The following is a 19,591-nucleotide window of genomic DNA, read 5'->3' on the forward strand; positions in this document are numbered from 1 at the left end:
TGCGATGACGTTATAACGGCTTTAAAGCCCAGTGCCGTTGTGACGGAATACAACGACATAGCAGCATTAAAAGGTTAAACTTAGTTTAATGATGATGCAGTCTGTTGTGTGATTATTTAAATAGGTGCTGTTAGCAAATGTTTTTGTTCATTAAACTTAGTTTGATGATGATGCAATCTATATTATTAGGTTTATAATGCTGTTTAGCATTTAAAGTCTTCATTTCAAAGCTTTAAAAATAATGTATTAGGTGTTACTTGTGACAATTTTGAGAGGGGCCTGGAACGTAACCCCCTCACTTCCCATTGACTTACATTATAAACTGGGTTTCAATTTACAACGGTTTAGATTTACAACCATTCCTCCTGGAACCTAACCCCGGCATAAACTGAGGGCTACCTGTATATATATATATATATATATATATGTGTGTGTGTGTGGTCATCTTAGAAATCAAAATGTAGCATGTAGCATTATGAGAAATGCAGAACTTGAAAGTCAAAATTTCAGGAGACTTTTTAGTTTACTACTGTTACCAAGTTTACTTTGTTTTCTTGATATCCTTTGTTAAAAAAGCATACCTAAATAGGCTCAGGAACAGCAGTGCGCTAGTGGGAGCTAGTTTCTGATTGGTGGTTGCATACATATTCCTCTTGTCTTTGGCTCACCTGATGTGTTTAGCAAAGCATAGCAAGAGAAAGTAAATTGGAAAGTTGTATATCTCAAGTATGCAGTATGAACTCTATCCTCTTTGGGGTTGTGGAGTGGAAAAAAACACACTATGCAGAGATGAATTACAGGAAAAGCAGGCAAAATAATGTAATGTTTACTTCTTTATTAAACTTTTCAGACAACCACTCATTTGCTCAATCTCCCTAATTTACCTCATATCCAATTTACTCTACATGTCGTTATCTGTTCTTTTGAGTTATCGTTTAGCTTTATAGTATGAAACATCATATCCAGAGATCGTCTTTTCTCTGTACAGCAGCAATGATAAAATAATATTTATTCCATAATAATTAGATATTTTATTTAGTAACTAACAAACTACCTTCAGTTATTAGCCTGTATTTCCATATGAGGTCTCTGAGCGTTTTCCTATAATTGTGACTGGTGTATCATGGCATGACCAATGTGACAGCCGCGTGTCTCTGTTGGATTAATCAGTGTGGTCTTTGATCCATAACATATGCTCCCTGTAGACATTTGGAGTTAACATATTCAACATTTGTGGTCTGTCAACGTTGGACTCATGTTCTACCAGAAAGACAGAGACAGTTTTTTAATAAAACAGAAAAATAATGCTAATAATTGCACCCGCATCAGGCACACAGATAATTGCTCATTGTATTTGTGGAGGACATTTAAACCTCTCTGTATAGACAGATATTACCCTTTGTTAGCTAGAAACATGCACGGAAATAAAAAATAAGTCATCGAATACTTAAAGAAACATGAAACCTATTTTTTTTATTATTTCATGATTTAGAACATACAATTTTAAATAACTTTCCAATGTATTTCTATTGTTAAATAAGCTTTTATTTTTTTTGGTATTCTTTGTTGATGGAGCTGAAATGCACGACTGGGAGCTAGCTGAACACATCAGGAGAGCCAATGACAAAAGGCATCTATATATATATATATATATATATATATATATATATGCAGCCACTAATCAGCAGCTAGCTCCCAGTAGTGTGTTGTTGTTCATCAGCCTATCTAGGTCTGCTTTTCATCAAAGAATACCCAGAGAACGAAGCACATATTATAATAGAAGTAAATTGGAATTTTTTTAAAATTGCATGCTCTACCTAAATCGTGAATGTTTTGTTACATTCTGGTTTGAAAGGTTTTTAATAATATTAATTATAACTTTGCACAACACAAACATCAAGCAAGCAGAGTCAAAGTAACAATGTTTACATGTCCCTGTAATTTTCGAGTCTGTGAAAGTGGTTTAAGAAATAGTAAAGTCCAAATTAAACTTTCATGATTCAGATAGGACATGTAATTTTTAACAACTTTCTAATTTACTTTTATCAACAAATTTGCTTTGTTCTTTTGGTATTCTAAACCTAGGTAGACTCATATGCTAATTTCTAAGCCCTTGAAGGCTGCCTCTTATCTAAATGCATTTGACAGTTTTTCACTGCTAGAGGGCGTTAGTTAATGTGTTTCATATTAAATAACATTATGCTCACGCACTTTGAGTTACTTAAGAGTCAGCACTAATTGCCTCAAATGCAAGTCTGTCAAAAGATCTGAGATAAGGAGGCAGTCAGCAGAAGAACAGAGGTAAAAGTATATTAATATAACAGTGTTGGTTATGCAAAACTTGGGAATGGTAAATAAAAGGATTATCTATTTTTTTTAAACAATACAATTTTTGGTGTTTACTATCCATTTAAGTCAGGACTACATGGTTAATCAATGAATTAAGATGTGTGGTATGCAGTAATGATAAATGATGTAATCCCTTGACTTATTTTTGTGTGGTTTCAGTAACCAAAGATTAATTTGCTTGCTGCTGCTGAATGAGTGCTCCAGGCAATAAAGCAACCAAAAAATTGTTGCTCCTGTATTATGTAGCAGTGATTTTGTGTGTTCCATCTAAGTAAACATTGTCCTTTTGTTGTGTCCCCCTGCATCACCCCTTGAACACCCTGTATTTTGGGCAAACAAGGGAATACATATTAAATATGTCTCTTACATTTGAAATACATTTGATAGATAGATAGATAGATAGATAGATAGATAGATAGATAGATAGATAGATAGATAGATAGATGATAGATAGATTATATATATGTGTTGTGGGCAAACAAGGGAATGCATGTTAAATCTGTCTTCTAAATTTGATTTTTTTTTATAGACAGACAGATAGATAGATAGATAGATAGATAGATAGATGGATAGATAGATGGATAGATTTTATATATATATATATATATATATATATATATATATATATGTATGTATGTTGTGGACAAACAAGGGAATGCATGTTAAATCTGTCTTCTGAATTTCATTTTTTTATAGACAGACAGATAGATAGATAGATAGATAGATAGATAGATAGATAGATAGATGATATAGATGTGTTCTGGGCAAACAAGGGCATACATGTTAAATCTGTCTTCTAAATTTAACATAAATTTGTTATATCGGATCTATAGATAGATCAGACAGATAGATAGATAGATAGATAGATAGATAGATAGATAGATAGATAGATAGATAGATGATATAGATGTGTTCTGGGCAAACAAGGGCATACATGTTAAATCTGTCTTCTAAATTTAACATAAATTTGTTTTATCGGATAGATAGATAGATAGATAGATAGATAGATAGATAGATAGATATTTTGACAATCCATTTTTAGAACTTTTGTCAGGTTTTAATAGAAATCACATTTCTTCTTAGTTTTTTTCTTTAACAGAAATTAAAACAATTATTTTCCAATACAGATAAAGCACTTAATAATTTAGAAATCAATCATTGCCCAAAGGGAATTGAGACAAACAGTGGATAATATGGGGACCTGAGGGCACTCAGTCATTTTCCTATGAATGTGTTGATGTTGCAGACCGGGAGCTTTGAGAAAAGACACATGTTTAACTTTAACCGCTGGGAGGGAATTTGGGGCTTCTGCAACAGAATATGAATATTAATAGGACGTGAGCTGGATATCCTAGCTGACAGTTTAAGGGATCACTTAGTTAATTAGAAAATGACATGGCATCTTGGGTCCCATGACACGATGTTACCTCCTGTCTCACCCTGAGTTTTCCTTTTTCTGACAAGTTAGATTATACCATTACATTCAGTTTTACTCGTTAGCTGATCCAAAAGAAAAGGTGCATATTTTAAGCTTAATTAGATACCATCTCTAGCAGGCTAGCAGGCTTGCTGTTCAGGAGGAAAATATTACCTTTCAAAGAATATTCATACACAATTTCTGTAGGCCATTAAATATCCTCTAGTTAGCAAAGTCGCTCAATAGGAAGTTTTTTTTATGCTATGCTATGGAAATTGTGGTACAGCACAGATTTATTAAAATTTAAGATTTGGGCAATGATGCTCTTGAAAAAAGACATGTTCATGGTCTCCACTGAGTAGACAGAAATAGACAGACAGACAGGCAGACAGATAGATTTGCAGATGATTGATTTTTACAATATAACTTGGCTAGAATTGCAGATTAAATTCCAGTTGAAAAGTGTGTCACAATGAATATATATATGAAGACATTAATGGAAATTTGTGAAAAATTGTTGAGAAACTGTTCAAATTAGTTGAATTAGAAAATGCAGATTTAAAGGGACAGTCTAGTCAAAATTAAACTTTTATGATTCAGATAGGGCAACAACTTTCCAATTTATTTTTAGCATCAAATTTCCTTTGTTTTCTTGGTATTCTTTGTTGAAGATACAAGGTAATCACAGAGGTAAAATGTGTATTAATATAACAGTGTTGGTTATGCAAAACTGGGGAATGGATAATAAAGGAATTATCTATTTACAGTATTTAGACAATAAAAAATCTGAAGTAGACTGTCCCTTTAAAGAAAAAATTCTTGGACTTCACATTTTTGGTTGAATAAGAAAAAGCGTGATCTTAGATCTTGTTATTGTCTGTGTCACTGTCTATAACAATCTCTGTTGGTGGCGGTGGGAGGTGTGGAAGGGAATGTCGAAGGCGGATGGGCAGTGCAGCTGTGGAGGGGAGAAAGAGGGATGGGACCCTACTTTATGGCAAATAAGTTTGGAAGGGAAAAGTAGTGATGGGATGCTACACTACAGAATAAAAAATTGGAGGGGGGGGGCTAAAAAAAGAACATGGGAAGGGATCAGGTAGGGATGGTGAGTGATGCTTATACTACAGAAAAAAACATTATTAATATTTTTATATATAAATAAATAAAAATAATATTATGAACTGCGTACTGGCCAGACATCTCCCAGTACCTGAGATGACTGTCACAAGTGGGAAGGGGGTAAGTTAGAGAGATGTTTGGGAAGGTTAAAATGATTGTCTGGGGTTGCCGGTTTCCTTGTTCAGAAGAGAATTTCCTGGTATTTCGGGGCTGGACTGACCTGTTTGTTCCTGGCAGACTGCGTCTCTTTCTGTTTGCAGATGTTTGGGAGGGATCAGGGAGATGGGAGGGTGGTGGAGGGTTCCCTACACTACAGGGGAAAAAATAAAAAAGGAGAAAAAAAAAGCCCTAAACTGTATATTTGTAGACTATGTGCCAGTACCTAAAATGTTAGGGGGGAGTGTGTGTGTGGGGGGAAAGAGAGCTGTTTGGGAGGGATCAGGGAGGTGTCAGGTCGCAGGGTTATCCATACACTTCAATACTATTACCCTTACCATCTAACCACTGCCAGGAATATAAGAAATGTGGTTCACAGCTGCAATTAGCGGCCTTCTAATGACCAAAAACCAATGGCAAAGCCATGTATGTCTGCTATTTCTAAACAAAAGGGATCCCAGAGAAGCTTATACAACCATTTGTGTCAGGATTGCACAAGCAGTATGTAAATAATTTCAGTGAGAAACCAAAGTTTGTGAAAAAGATATTTTTTTTTTATATGATCACATTTAGCAGCAAAATGGCATGAAATATACCAAAATGGGCCTAGATCAATACTTCGGGTTGTCTACTAGATGTGAGCATTCGGCAGTTTCGTTCACTGCCAAATACGGAAGTTTGAGGTTATTTTTGGTATTCAGCTCTTTCAAATATCCTCTTGTGCAAGTGAAACACACTAATATCTGGTTTTGCATAGAGTTTAGTGGCACTTGCACAAGAGGATATTCTGCTATGAAAATAAATATATAGGGCGCGATCCGATATCGATCGCAGTTTGCGGCGCAAGCGAGGGAACCGGCGTCGCCCGCAGTTTCAGCTCGCAACTCGAGCCATCCCATATAGGTCGCCGTCAGATGCTGACGTGCCGTAAGTCTGACAAACCAGCGATGTCCAGAAATCTGCGTAAGTACAAATTTCTGGCGTCGCCAGTGACTTGCGCCACGTTAGAAACTGCCGGCGCCTATAAAACCTGACTAAAGTCTAAAACACCCGCACTGTCTAACACGCCTCCCTAACATAGCCCGCACTGTCTAACACGCCTCCCTAACATAGCCCGACACGTCTAACCCTCTATCCGCTATCCCCCCTCACTAGCCTAACAATAAAAATGCTATTAACCCCTAAACCGCCGCTCCTTTACCCCGCCGCAACCTAATAAAATTATTAACCCCTAAACCGCCGCTCCCGTACCCCGCCGCCAGCTATATTATATCTATAACCCCCTAAAGTGAGCCCCTAACACCGCCGCCATCTATATTAAAATTATTAACCCCTAATGTAAGCCCCTTACACCGCCGCCATCTCTATTAAAATGATTAACCCCTAATTTAATCTACCTACCCCGCCGCCAGCTATATTATCTATATTAACCCTAAGTATATTATAGTTAATATAGGTATTACATTATATATATTAACTATATTAACCCTAATTATATTAGGGTTAATATAGTTACTATAGTATTTATATTAACTATATTAACTCTATCTAACCCTAACTAAATTTATATTAAATTAATCTAATTCATTTATAAACTAAAATGTTCCTATTTAAATCTAAATACTTACCTATAAAATAAACCCTAAGATAGCTACAATATAATTAATAATTACATTGTAGCTATGTTAGGGTTAATATTTATTTTACAGGTAAATTGTTAATTATTTTAACTAGGTATAATAGATATTAAATAGTTATTAACTATTTAATATCTACCTAGTTAAAATAATTACCCAATTACCTGTAAAATAAATCCTAACATAAGTTACAAATACACCTACACTATCAATAAATTTAATAAACTACTAACATCTATCTAAAAATACAATTAAATTAACTAAACTAAATTACAAAAAAAACAAAACACTAAATTACAAAAAATAAAAAAAAGATTACAAGATATTTAAGCTAATTACACCTATTCTAAGCCCCCTAATAAAATAATAAACCCCCAAAATAAAAAAAAATTCCCTGCCCTATTCTAAATTCAACAAATTTCAAAGCTCTTTACCTTACCAGCCCTTAAAAGGGCCTTTTGTGGGGCATGCCCCAAAGAATTCAGCTCTTTTGCATACAAGAAATACAATACCCCCCCCCCCCATTACAACCCAATAGAATGCGAGCTCAATCTGATTGGCTGATTGGATCAGCCAATCGGATTGAACTTGAATCTGATTGGCTGATTCAATCAGCCAATCAGATTTTTTTAACTTAATTCCGATTGGCTGATAGAATCCTATCAGCCAATCGGAATTCGGCGGACGCCATCTTGGATGACGTCATTTAAAGGTACATCATTCCAAGTTCAGCAGTCGGCCGGGATGGATGCTCCGCGGCGGCGGAGCGAAGAAAGAAGATTGAAGATGCCGCCGGAAGAATGAAGACTTTGCTGCCGCTTGGAGGAAGACGTCGCCGGAGGAAGAATTCTTCTTTGCCGCTTGGAGGAAGACATCGCCGGAGGAAGAATTCTTCTTTGCCGCTTGGAGGAAGACATCGCCCGGATCGGATCAGGAGTTCGGCCCGGTGTGGTGAAGACAAGGTAGGGAGATCTTCAGGGGGGTAGTGTTAGGCTTTTTTAAGGGGGGTTTGGGTGGGTTTAGAATAGGGGTATGTGGGTGGTGGGTTGTAATGGGGGGGGGGGGTATTGTATTTCTTGTATGCAAAAGAGCTGAATTCTTTGGGGCATGCCCCACAAAAGGCCCTTTTAAGGGCTGGTAAGGTAAAGAGCTTTGAAATTTGTTGAATTTAGAATAGGGCAGGGAATTTTTTTTATTTTGGGGGTTTATTATTTTATTAGGGGGCTTAGAATAGGTGTAATTAGCTTAAATATCTTGTAATCTTTTTTTTATTTTTTGTAATTTAGTTTAGTTAATTTAATTGTATTTTTAGATAGATGTTAGTAGTTTATTAAATTTATTGATAGTGTAGGTGTATTTGTAACTTAGGTTAGGATTTATTTTACAGGTAATTGGGTAATTATTTTAACTAGGTAGATATTAAATAGTTAATAACTATTTAATATCTATTATACCTAGTTAAAATAATTAACAATTTACCTGTAAAATAAATATTAACCCTAACATAGCTACAATGTAAATATTAATTATATTGTAGCTATCTTAGGGTTTATTTTATAGGTAAGTATTTAGATTTAAATAGGAACATTTTAGTTTATAAATGAATTAGATTAATTTAATATAAATTTAGTTAGGGTTAGATAGAGTTAATATAGTTAATATAAATACTATAGTAACTATATTAACTATATTAACCCTAATATAATTAGGGTTAATATAGTTAATATATATAATGTAATACCTATATTAACTATAATATACTTAGGGTTAATATAGATAATATAGCTGGCGGCGGGGTAGGTAGATTAAATTAGGGGTTAATCATTTTAATAGAGATGGCGGCGGTGTAAGGGGCTTACATTAGGGGTTAATCATTTTTATATAGGTGGCGGCGGTGTAAGGGGTCAGATTAGGGGATAGATAAGGTAGATGGCGGCGGTTTTAGAGGCTCACAGTAGGGGGTTAGTTTATGTAGATGGCGGCGGGGTCCGGGAGCGGCGGTTTAGGGGGTAATAACTTTATTAGGGATTTCGGGGGGGGGGGGGATCGCGGTTGACAGGTAGATAGACATTGCGCATGCGTTAGGTGTTAGGTTTATTTTAGCAGATCGCGGTTGACAGGGAGATAGACATTGCGCATGCGTTAGGTGTTAGGTTTATTTTCTAGTTAGTTTAGGGAGTTACGGGGCTCCAATAGTCAGCGTAAGGCTTCTTACGGCTGCTTTTTGTGGCGAGGTGAAAATGGAGTAAGTTTTCTCCATTTTCGCCACGTAAGTCCTTACGCTGCATATTGGATACCAAACTGCGCGGGTTTGGTATACCTGCCTATGGCCCAAAAAACTGCGGGCGACGGCAGAAATATACGCGCGTAACTTCTAGGTTACGCCGTATATGTGATACCAAATCCGCGCAAATATTGGCGTCGCCGGCTTTTGCGGGCGACGCTTTATATCGGATCGACCCCATAGTTCTCAAAGGTAAATAAAATAAAAATGACTCTATTTCTGTTTAAATAAGTGATAGCAAAAATACTAACAATTCTCCAGTACTTTGAGTAAGTTTTTTTCTGTAAAATTCATGGTACTTAAGGAGTTAAATCTGACTTTTTAGGTATTTAAAGGGACACTAAACCCAAATGGTTTATTTCATGATTCAGATAGAGCATGCAATTTTAAGCAACTTTCTAATTTACTCCAATTATCAATTTTTCTTTGTTCTCTTGCTATCTTTTTTTTTTTTTTTAAAAAGAAGGCATCTAAGCTAAGGAGCCTGCCAATGTTTGGTTCAGACCCTGGACAGCACATGTTTATTGGTGCTGTCTAATCAGCAAGGACAACCCAATTTGTGAACCAAAAATGGGCCGGCTTCTAAACTTACATTCTTGCTTTTCAAATAAAGATAGCAAGAGAATGAAGAAAAAATGATAATATGAGTAAATTAGAAAGTTGCTTAAAATTGCATGCTCTATCTGAATCATGAAAGAAAGAATTTGGGTTTAGTGTCCCTTTAACCCCTTGAGTGCTAACGACGGCTCTGAGCCGTCACAAATTGTCTCAGTCAGGTGCTAATGACGGCTCAGAGCCGTCACTAGCACTCTCCCACTTTGAGGGAGATCTGGGGGCTCCCACCGGCTCCTACCCCGGCGATCGAGCCTGCATAATGACGGGCATCGCCGGGGCTTCACGTTACGTGGGGTGACGTCACACGCAATGACGTGATGACGTCACTGCGCAACTTTATTTAACATTAACAATGTTAAATATAGGAACAGGGGGCATGTTGCTTAGAAGCCTGTATCTCAGGCATCTAAGCAGCTACAGACCCCCAAGACCCACCGTTGGAAAGGTAATCGCCTAGCCTTTCCAACAGTGTAAGTCTTGGGGATCTGAAATATAAAAAAAAAGTTAAAATAAATATATTTTTAAAAGTATAAAATTAAAAAAAAAATTAAAAAACCTTAGCACCCAGGTGGGAAAGTGCTTAGCACTGAAAGAGTTAAAGGGAAAGAATAGTCAAAATTAAACTTTAATGATTTAAATAGAGCATGCAATTTTAAACAACTTTCCAGTTTACTTCTAACATCAAACTTGCTTTCTTCTCTCTGTACCCTTTGTTGCAAAATTGATAATAGAAGGAAATTGCAAATTTTTTTTGTAAAAGTTTATGCTCTATCCAATTCATTTAAATTTAAGTTTGACTTTACTGTCCTTTTAATCCAATTTTAATCCAACATAGCCTAATTGTGCAGTTGCAGAATAGGCTCTTATGAACTCTCAAGAACATTTTATATAGTTTTTAAGTATTGTGAGAGGACCACGGGTAGCTGGAAATAATGCCATACCAACCACAAGTTAATAGAACCCTTCTAATTGCTTAAGCCTATTAAATTGCTCTGTAAAACCTTATAATTATTCCAACCATCTTTTCTGAATAATGGACAAAAGGGCTTGCTGCTTCTTTCCAGAGGTTTAATTACCTGGGAAGTAGGTGTTAATGATGTATTAATGAGGCCCTTTATCTTTACCTTTTGTTTTTTTTGCTAGGATGCCTAATGTTCAGTAATTAACAAATTAAGATCCTGTGTGTGTGCGCTTTTAGTATAGGGCCTGAAATGTGAGAGTAACAAGAACCAGTTCTAATTCAGGCACATAAATTATCGGTTTAGGTATGAAAGAATGTGGCATTCTGGCCAGAGGTCTTAGTAGCTGGCTGCTTTGTTGTGCCCAAGGGATTGCCAACCACATTGTGCTGGCTGGGATGTTGAGGATGGTGATTGTGTAAAATCTCCCCATCTCTGACATCTCAGTTAAAAAATAAAGTAGAATTAAAGGGACATTTCCCCTTTAATTTGTTCCCAATGATCCTCTTTACCTGCTGGAGTGTATTCAATTGTTTACAGGTATTTTCTTTACCCTTATATTGGCATTTGAAATAGTTAATTTAGTCTGTGCTATCCCCACCTACAGTATACAATTTGCTACAATGTAAAGTAGTCAATGTACAGCCTGTATAACTGTCACAAGTAACAATGTTTTCCTCTTAATTTCTGTATAACCTTAAAGGAATAGACAGTCTTCACTAAGGATGTTTAGAACCACAACTGTAGATTTGGAATTTCTATTAAAAGTTTGTTGTATATTAATGCTCAGATTGTAGTATTGTGGTAGTGCTCCTGCTTCTAGACTCACATGGGGATGGTAAATGTTAAATGTGTATTTAACATATGAAGCAGAAACACTCCCTTAATTTTAGGTGTAACTTTAACCTCTATAGGCGGTATAGGTGGCAACAGGTTGTACAGCAGAGGTTATCCTAGGTTTCACCATATGTGATACAAAGTAAAATTCTAGTTGAAATGAAACACAATAACAGTAATGCTTACAGAGTGGAATGCTGCAGTAACAACCTTAACTAGCCAAATTCAGCAGAGAAGGAGGAAATGGCGACGCACCGGAATCTCAAGCTGGCTGTAGATGCGTAGAGAAGGTAAAAGTTCCTGGGTACATATAATAAGTTGTAAGTCCCGGTTATCATACCTTTGAGGAAGTAGATCAATGATCCGGAATGAAGGTTGCAGTCTTACCGGTAAGCTGATCTGTGTGCGTCAGTCAGCGTGTGACGTCACATCAGCTGTTAGGTTCCGGACGGGATTCCCAGTCACAAAAGCAGGATACTATTAGCATAGTGTGGATTTGTAGGGAAACAAACAGGTAATCTGTTTGTTCAAACAAGAAGGCTCAGTGGAAGTAGTACTTACTTTGTAAGCTTCAATACCAAGTTCTGATTAGAGTGTAGGAGTGAGCTTTATACTGGCATGTTGATAAATGGTACCTTCCCTTAAAGGTGTATGAGTGTAAATAAGAGTTATCTGTGGTAATAGACATGACAATAACAGTGTACATTTGCTGTCCCCTCAAAATAACTCAACACACAGCCATTAATGTCTAAACCGTTGGCAACAAAAGTGAGTACATCCCTAAGTGGAAATGTTCAAATTGGGCCCAAAGTGTCAATATTTTGTGTGGCCACCATTATTTTCCAGCACCGCCTTAACCCTCTTGGGCATGGAGTTCACCAGAGCTTCACAGCTTGCCACTGGAGTCCTCTTCCACTCCTCCATGATGACATCACTAAGCTGATGGATGTTAGAGATCTTGTGCTCCCCCACCTTCCGTTTGAGGATGCCCCACAGATGCTCAATAGGGTTAAGTTCTGGAGATTAACCCCATTTTGCCTCAACCTTGATACATTGAAAAACGGACATTACTGTGTTGATACAATTTTCATCACCTCTATTTCAAAGCCTATTCTGAGGGCTGTGTATACTCTTAATAGTATTACTTGTAGAGACATGTTTAACACTGTATAGGATGATTTGTTAATCTGTTTCAATCGTTTAATTGCTACTGTTTTTTACAAAGTCTAAACTTATTTTACTTTATTTTAAATATCGATCTAATTATTGATTGTTTTTTACTGGCCTAAATTGTAGTAATAGTTTACCAACACCGGTGTTTAGTATTTTTAGCATTGAGGATGTTATATATGAGATTTGGTTTTGTCTAGGTATTCATCTTAGATTATTAATAAATTGATTATTTATTAACTCTACCACAACACTGTTTTTTATACTACAGATTGAAATTTGTGAATAAGGTTTCCCCTGTTTTTGCATACACTCATTAGAATACATCAGGAGGACACTTACATATAGAGATTTTTATTTTCAATAGACACCACTAAAGTCGGAACGGCATTTATTTGCGCCACCTTATATAAATTCAAGTAACATTTAAACCTTTGGGAAAGTTTTAAAGGTGAGCTGAGTCCCGCATTAACCAGGTTAGATATTCTCTTTTTTACCTATCTTAAGTTCTGGAGAAATGCTTGGCCAGTACATCACCTTTACCCTCTGCTTCATTAGCAAGGCAGTGGTTGTCTTGGAGGTGTGTTTGGGGTCGTTATCATGTTGGAATACTGCCCTGAGGCCCAGTCTCTGAAGGGAAGGATCATGCTCTGCTTCATTATGTCACAGTACATGTTGGCATTCATGGTTCCCCCAATGAACTGTAGCTCCCCAGTGCTGGCAGCACTCATGCAGGCCCAGACCATGATACTCCCACCACCATGCTTGACTGTAGGCAAGACACACTTGTCTTTGTACTCCTCACTTGGTTGCCGCCACCCACGCTTGAAACTATCTGAACCAAATAAGTTTATCTTGGTCTCATTGGACCACAAGGCATGGTTAGAGTAATCGAGTAATGTCATGTATTTCCCAAAGACAACCTCTGGATATGATGCTGAGCATGTGCACTCAACTTCTTTGGTCGACCATGGAGAGGCCTGTTCTGAATGGAACCTGTCCTGTGAAACCGCTGTATGGTCTTGCCCACCGTGCTGCAGCTCAGTTTCAGGGTCTTGGCAATCTTCTTATAGCCTAGGCCATCTTTATGTAGAGCAACAATTCTTTTTTTTCAGATCCTCAGAGAGTTCTTTGCCATGAGATGCCATGTTGAACTTCCAGTGACCAGTATGAGAGAATGTGAGAGCGATAGCACCAAATTTAATACACCTGCTCCCCATTTACACCTGAGACCTTGTAACACTAATGAGTCACATGACGCCGGGGAGGGAAAATGGCTGATTGGGCCCAATTTGGACATTTCCACTTAGGGATGTACTCACTTTTGTTGCCAATGGTTTAGACATTAATGGCTGTGTGTTGAGTTATTTTGAGGGGACAGCAAATTGACACTGTTATACAAGCTGTACACTCAGCACTCACTACTTTACATTGTAGCAAAGTGTCATTTCTTCAGTGTTCTCACATGAAAAGATAGAATAAAATATTTACAAAAATGTGAGGGGTGTACTCACTTTTGTGAGATACTGTATTCTGAAAGCTTTTTGCCTTAGGTTCAAGCTATAGATAAGCTGTGTAAACACAGCCAGCAGAAGAAATTACACTCCCAGTGGGGTACAGAAGAGATAAGGTAATAAAATGTAAATGTTCCATTGTTCTCTGCAAGTATTGGTCTTTGGTTTACAGGCAGATATAAGATAAAGAAGCATGTGCAGTATATGTACACAATGGGATAAAGTAATGAGATCTAATTATACCTACAAGCTCAACCCATTTTATAAGGTTGTGGCTTCAAAACACAAACTCAGCTGTACATTTTATACTCTGCAGTTGGTAAAAAAAAAGTAATTGAAAAACAATTTTACAGTGTACTGTCCCTTTAAGGTTCGGGTTATAGTTTGGATTATGAATTTTGGTTAGGATTATAGTTAGTGTAAACATTCTGGAATCAATGGTTTATTAGGGCTTTGTTTACAACTTGCAGCCACATTCTAGCCACAGGGACAATTCAGCTGCAATATTTTAGTAACTGTGATATTGCTAGCGACCATCCTTCCTAAAAAAAAAAAACAAATAAAAAAAAAAAACAGAATTAAATAGTATCACTAAATAGGTAATAGACTGCATGCACCAAACATACCTTCCATGTAATCATGATTGCATGTACAATAAGGGAGCTTTCATTAACACTTTTATATTTCAAGGAATATGAAACCCAAAAATTGTATTTTCTGATCAAAAGGTTCCAATTTACTTCTATTATCAAATTTGCTTCGTTCCCAAGGCTTTCTACTTTGAAGCGATACATAGGTAGGTTTCTGGAGCGCTACACGGCAGGAAATAGTGCTGCCATATAGTGTACTTGCAAATGGATAACATTCTTGCAAAACTGCTGCCATTTACTCCTGAAAGTACGTCCCTGCTTTTCAACAAAAGATACCAAAAGAATGAAAACAATTTGATAATTTGATAATAGAAGTAAATGTGTTCTTTCTAAATCATGAAAGAAAACATTTCGGTTTCAAGTTCCTTTTAACTTTAATATAAGGGATATATTTTCTTTTTCTTTTCAGAGGCAATTCTGTCATTTTTGCACCCTCTGGAGTTCCTGGCACATTTTCGGTGCCCTGCCACAGACCTTTCCAAGAGCAAACCTCAGTCAATCGCTCATGTAATTTGTAGTTTTCTATCTCTCACACAACAGGAAGATTCATTGTGAAGTATCAGCTGGTGCATCCTGCATTATTGTACGTCTAAATGTGCTCTTTTGCAGTTGGTAATTGCATTAGTGTGTGCATTATGGCTGAACAATAGCTGCAGGTTTTAACTATCCAACAAACATCAATTTTTTGCAAGTAAATGACTCATTTAACACTGTGTAGTGGCTTCCAGTGAAAGCAAACAAAGATTGAGAATGTGCCTGTGTGGTTGAGGGGGGTGAAATTGGACTAAGCTAAAAAAAAAAACTAAAAAAAACCCTTTGCTAGCTTTTCCCTGAAAGGCAGGTTAAAAGTTCATCCTTATATAAATGGCGCTTTTTATATTCACCAGTGGTTTTTGGGGATGACCAATTCGGTCATTAGATGGCCTTACTGAAGAATGGACAGGATGATTAGCCTTTGTCACTGGTCAGAGCCTGGGTCAAGTGTAATCACCTGTACTTGAGTATCCTGGATGCCAGATTGTACTATCTTTATTGGCATCTACAAATACACTGGCAAATAATAACTGGCTGATTTTTGGCACAAATATTAGCCATTGGCCCCTATTTATCAAATGTCTTGCGGACCTGATCCAAAATTGCGGATCAGGTCCGCAAGACATCGCTGAATGTGGAGAGCAATACGCTCTTCGTATTCAGCATTGCACCAGCTGCTCACAAGAGCTGCTGGTGCAACGCCGCCCCCTGGAGACTCGTGGCCAATGGGCCGCCAGCAGGGTGGTGTCAATCAACCCGATCGTACTCGATCGGGTTGATTTCCGGCAATGTCTGTCCGCCTGCTCAGAACAGGCGGACAGGGTTATGGAGCAGCGGTCTTTGTGACCGCTGCTTCATAACTGCTGTTTCTGGTGAGTCTTTCACGGGCCGTCAAGCTCCTTTCGGAGCTGTTTCTTGTGTTTGTTTTTTAATTACATCATTTTTTCCCCCCCTGGATCTACTATATCACAAAGGTATAACAATAATGTGTCACTGTACAGGGAGTGCAGAATTATTAGGCAAGTTGTATTTTTGAGGATTAATTTTATTATTGAACAACAACCATGTTCTCAATGAACCCAAAAAACTCATTAATATCAAAGCTGAATATTTTTGGAAGTAGTTTTTAGTTTGTTTTTAGTTTTAGCTATTTTAGGGGGATATCTGTGTGTGCAGGTGACTATTACTGTGCATAATTATTAGGCAACTTAACAAAAAACAAATATATACCCATTTCAATTATTTATTTTTACCAGTGAAACCAATATAACATCTCAACATTCACAAATATACATTTCTGACATTCAAAAACAAAACAAAAACAAATCAGTGACCAATATAGCCACCTTTCTTTGCAAGGACACTCAAAAGCATGCCATCCATAGATTCTGTCAGTGTTTTGATCTGTTCACCATCAACATTGCGTGCAGCAGCAACCACAGCCTCCCAGACACTGTTCAGAGAGGTGTACTGTTTTCCCTCCTTGTAAATCTCACATTTGATGATGGACCACAGGTTCTCAATGGGGTTCAGATCAGGTGAACAAGGAGGCCATGTCATTAGATTTTCTTCTTTTATACCCTTTCTTGCCAGCCACTCTGTGGAGTACTTGGACGCGTGTGATGGAGCATTGTCCTGCATGGAAATCATGTTTTTCTTGAAGGATGCAGACTTCTTCCTGTACCACTGCTTGAAGAAGGTGTCTTCCAGAAACTGGCAGTAGGACTGGGAGTTGAGCTGGACTCCATCCTCAACCCGAAAAGGCCCCACAAGCTCATCTTTGATGATACCAGCCCAAACCAGTACTCCACCTCCACCTTGCTGGCGTCTGAGTCGGCTGGAGCTCTCTGCCCTTTACCAATCCAGCCACGGGCCCATCCATCTGGCCCATCAAGACTCACTCTCATTTCATCAGTCCATAAAACCTTAGAAAAATCAGTCTTGAGATATTTCTTGGCCCAGTCTTGACATTTCAGATTGTGTGTCTTGTTCAGTGGTGGTCGTCTTTCAGCCTTTCTTACCTTGGCCATGTCTCTGAGTATTGCACACCTTGTGCTTTTGGGCACTCCAGTGATGTTGCAGCTCTGAAATATGGCCAAACTGGTGGCAAGAGGCATCTTGGCAGCTGCACGCTTGACTTTTCTCAGTTCATGGGCAGTTATTTTGCGCCTTGGTTTTTCCACACGCTTCTTGCGACCCTGTTGACTATTTTGAATGAAACGCTTGATTGTTCGATGATCACGCTTCAGAAGCTTTGCAATTTTAAGAGTGCTGCATCCCTCTGCAAGATATCTCACTATTTTTGACTTTTCTGAGCCTGTCAAGTCCTTCTTTTGACCCATTTTGCCAAAGGAAAGGAAGTTGCCTAATAATTATGCACACCTGATATAGGGTGTTGATGTCATTAGACCACACCCCTTCTCATTACAGAGATGCACATCACCTAATATGCTTAATTGGTAGTAGGCTTTCGAGCCTATACAGCTTGGAGTAAGACAACATGCATAAAGAGGATGATGTGGTCAAAATACTAATTTGCCTAATAATTCTGCACTCCCTGTGCAGTCCAGGGAGGTGTGAGGGTTGAGCAGAGAAGTTATTCTGTAAAGTAAGGACGCTGTGGGCTAAGGAGGCAATATGAAATAGGCAGCAAACTGTCAGCTAGGTCTGAGATTTTCAGGAATAGCTATAGGGTTAAGGGAAGGTCAAAATGATATACATGTATTAAAGGGGCATTGTTGTCTTTTTTTGTTTTTATTTTTTTATTTATGATCATTTGTTAGCAAGAATAATTTAGATTGCATGCGTGTTGAGCTGTATCTCTATCAACCAATATAGCTATGATATTTATTTTATCAGCCAGTGAGCAATGGATCCCTGGGACAGTATGCTATCCCTTTAATTCCAACTATTTCATATGAATTTTAGATAATAGTTGAGTTTAATGCTTCCTGTTTGTGTAGGAGGTTGCACAAGCAGTTTTGGTGTATTGATTCCCCTATTTGAGGGTAGTGACACATTCAGAAATCCTAAAGGTGAGAATGTATAGACAATGGCAGTGATTCCAGGGAGGGATATAAGCTGGGAGGAATGGGAAACAATTGTCAAAGAGAAGGAAAAAAACCCAGAAGATATAAAAACAAAGTGACCTTCATGAGAAGAACTTGAGGCTGAAAATATAATGACTGAGTCAGAGTCTGTGCTCTATGTTCAGTCCCTGTGTGCCCAATTGTATTAAAGGGACACTGAACCCAATTTTTTTTTCTTTCATGATTCAGATAGAGCATGAAATTTTAAGCAACTTTCTAATTTACTCCTATTATCAATTTTTATTTGTTCTCGTGCTATCTTTATTTTAAAAGCAGGATTGTAAATCTTAGCAGCCAGCCCATTTTAGGTTCAGCACCATGGATAGCGCTTGCTTATTGGAGGATTACATTTACCCACCAATACGCAAGCATAACCCAGATTCTCAACCAAAAATGGTCCGGCATCCTATACATCACATTCCTGCTTTTTAAATAAAGATAGCAAGAGAACTAATACAAATTGACAATAGGAGTAAATTATAAAATTGCTTAAAATTGCATGCTCTATCTGAATCATGAAAGAAAAAAATTGGGTTTAGTATACCTTTAAGGAAATTCGAATAACATTTGATAAGAACAGAAAGATAAAGAATGATTTATAAAACATATTGTAGTATGTTATCCTCAAATTGGTGCTCTGGCTTTATAAAATGTATTACAATTGCATAGGTGTCTGATACATATAAGTTCTTATCACCTAAAGCTAAACATGGTGATAGGATTACATCTATTTTACCGGTTTTTGAAAATTAGGTTAAAGGGACACTCAACTAAATACATTTAATGCACCTCCATCTAATAATGTGTGCCGCCATTTTGGAACCTAGGTTACACTGTAGGTATCTGAAGGAGAGTTACTGCACATGTGCAAACATCAGCACTAAAATGTAGTGATAGACAGATTTCAATATGGTGGCACCCATAGCTAGGGGGTGGTGGGGAATAACTTCCATACTATGTTTATATACAGTATTTAGTGTTTAATCATGTAACTTAAGACGCTCCTAAAATGTTTATACAGGTAACCTATATATCCATTATTTATAGCATGTTTGTCTGTAACTGACCTCTGCACATTGTGCTTTTCCCCCAATCGCCCGTAGAGGCTGGATTTCATCCTACATACATACTGTATGGTACATGTAACACTGCAACATGCTACATAGTGATTGCTTAGAGTCATGCAGTAACTAACTGATTTACATTTAGCCACTGATTGGCCAGAGCAGAGGAGAGCAGGTATTCGTAAACAAGGTTGTAT

General features: G+C 37.4%; 1 protein-coding gene across 5 annotated transcripts in view; it reads left to right on the top strand.

The window, feature by feature from the left end:
- Window positions 1-19,591, top strand: part of PDZRN3 (PDZ domain containing ring finger 3) — a 346,386-nt gene that overhangs the window by 221,668 nt on the left and 105,127 nt on the right. The gene's annotated exons all lie outside the window — the stretch shown is intronic.

Source organism: Bombina bombina, chromosome 7 (assembly GCF_027579735.1).
Source record: "Bombina bombina isolate aBomBom1 chromosome 7, aBomBom1.pri, whole genome shotgun sequence".
Lineage (NCBI taxonomy): Eukaryota > Metazoa > Chordata > Amphibia > Anura > Bombinatoridae > Bombina > Bombina bombina.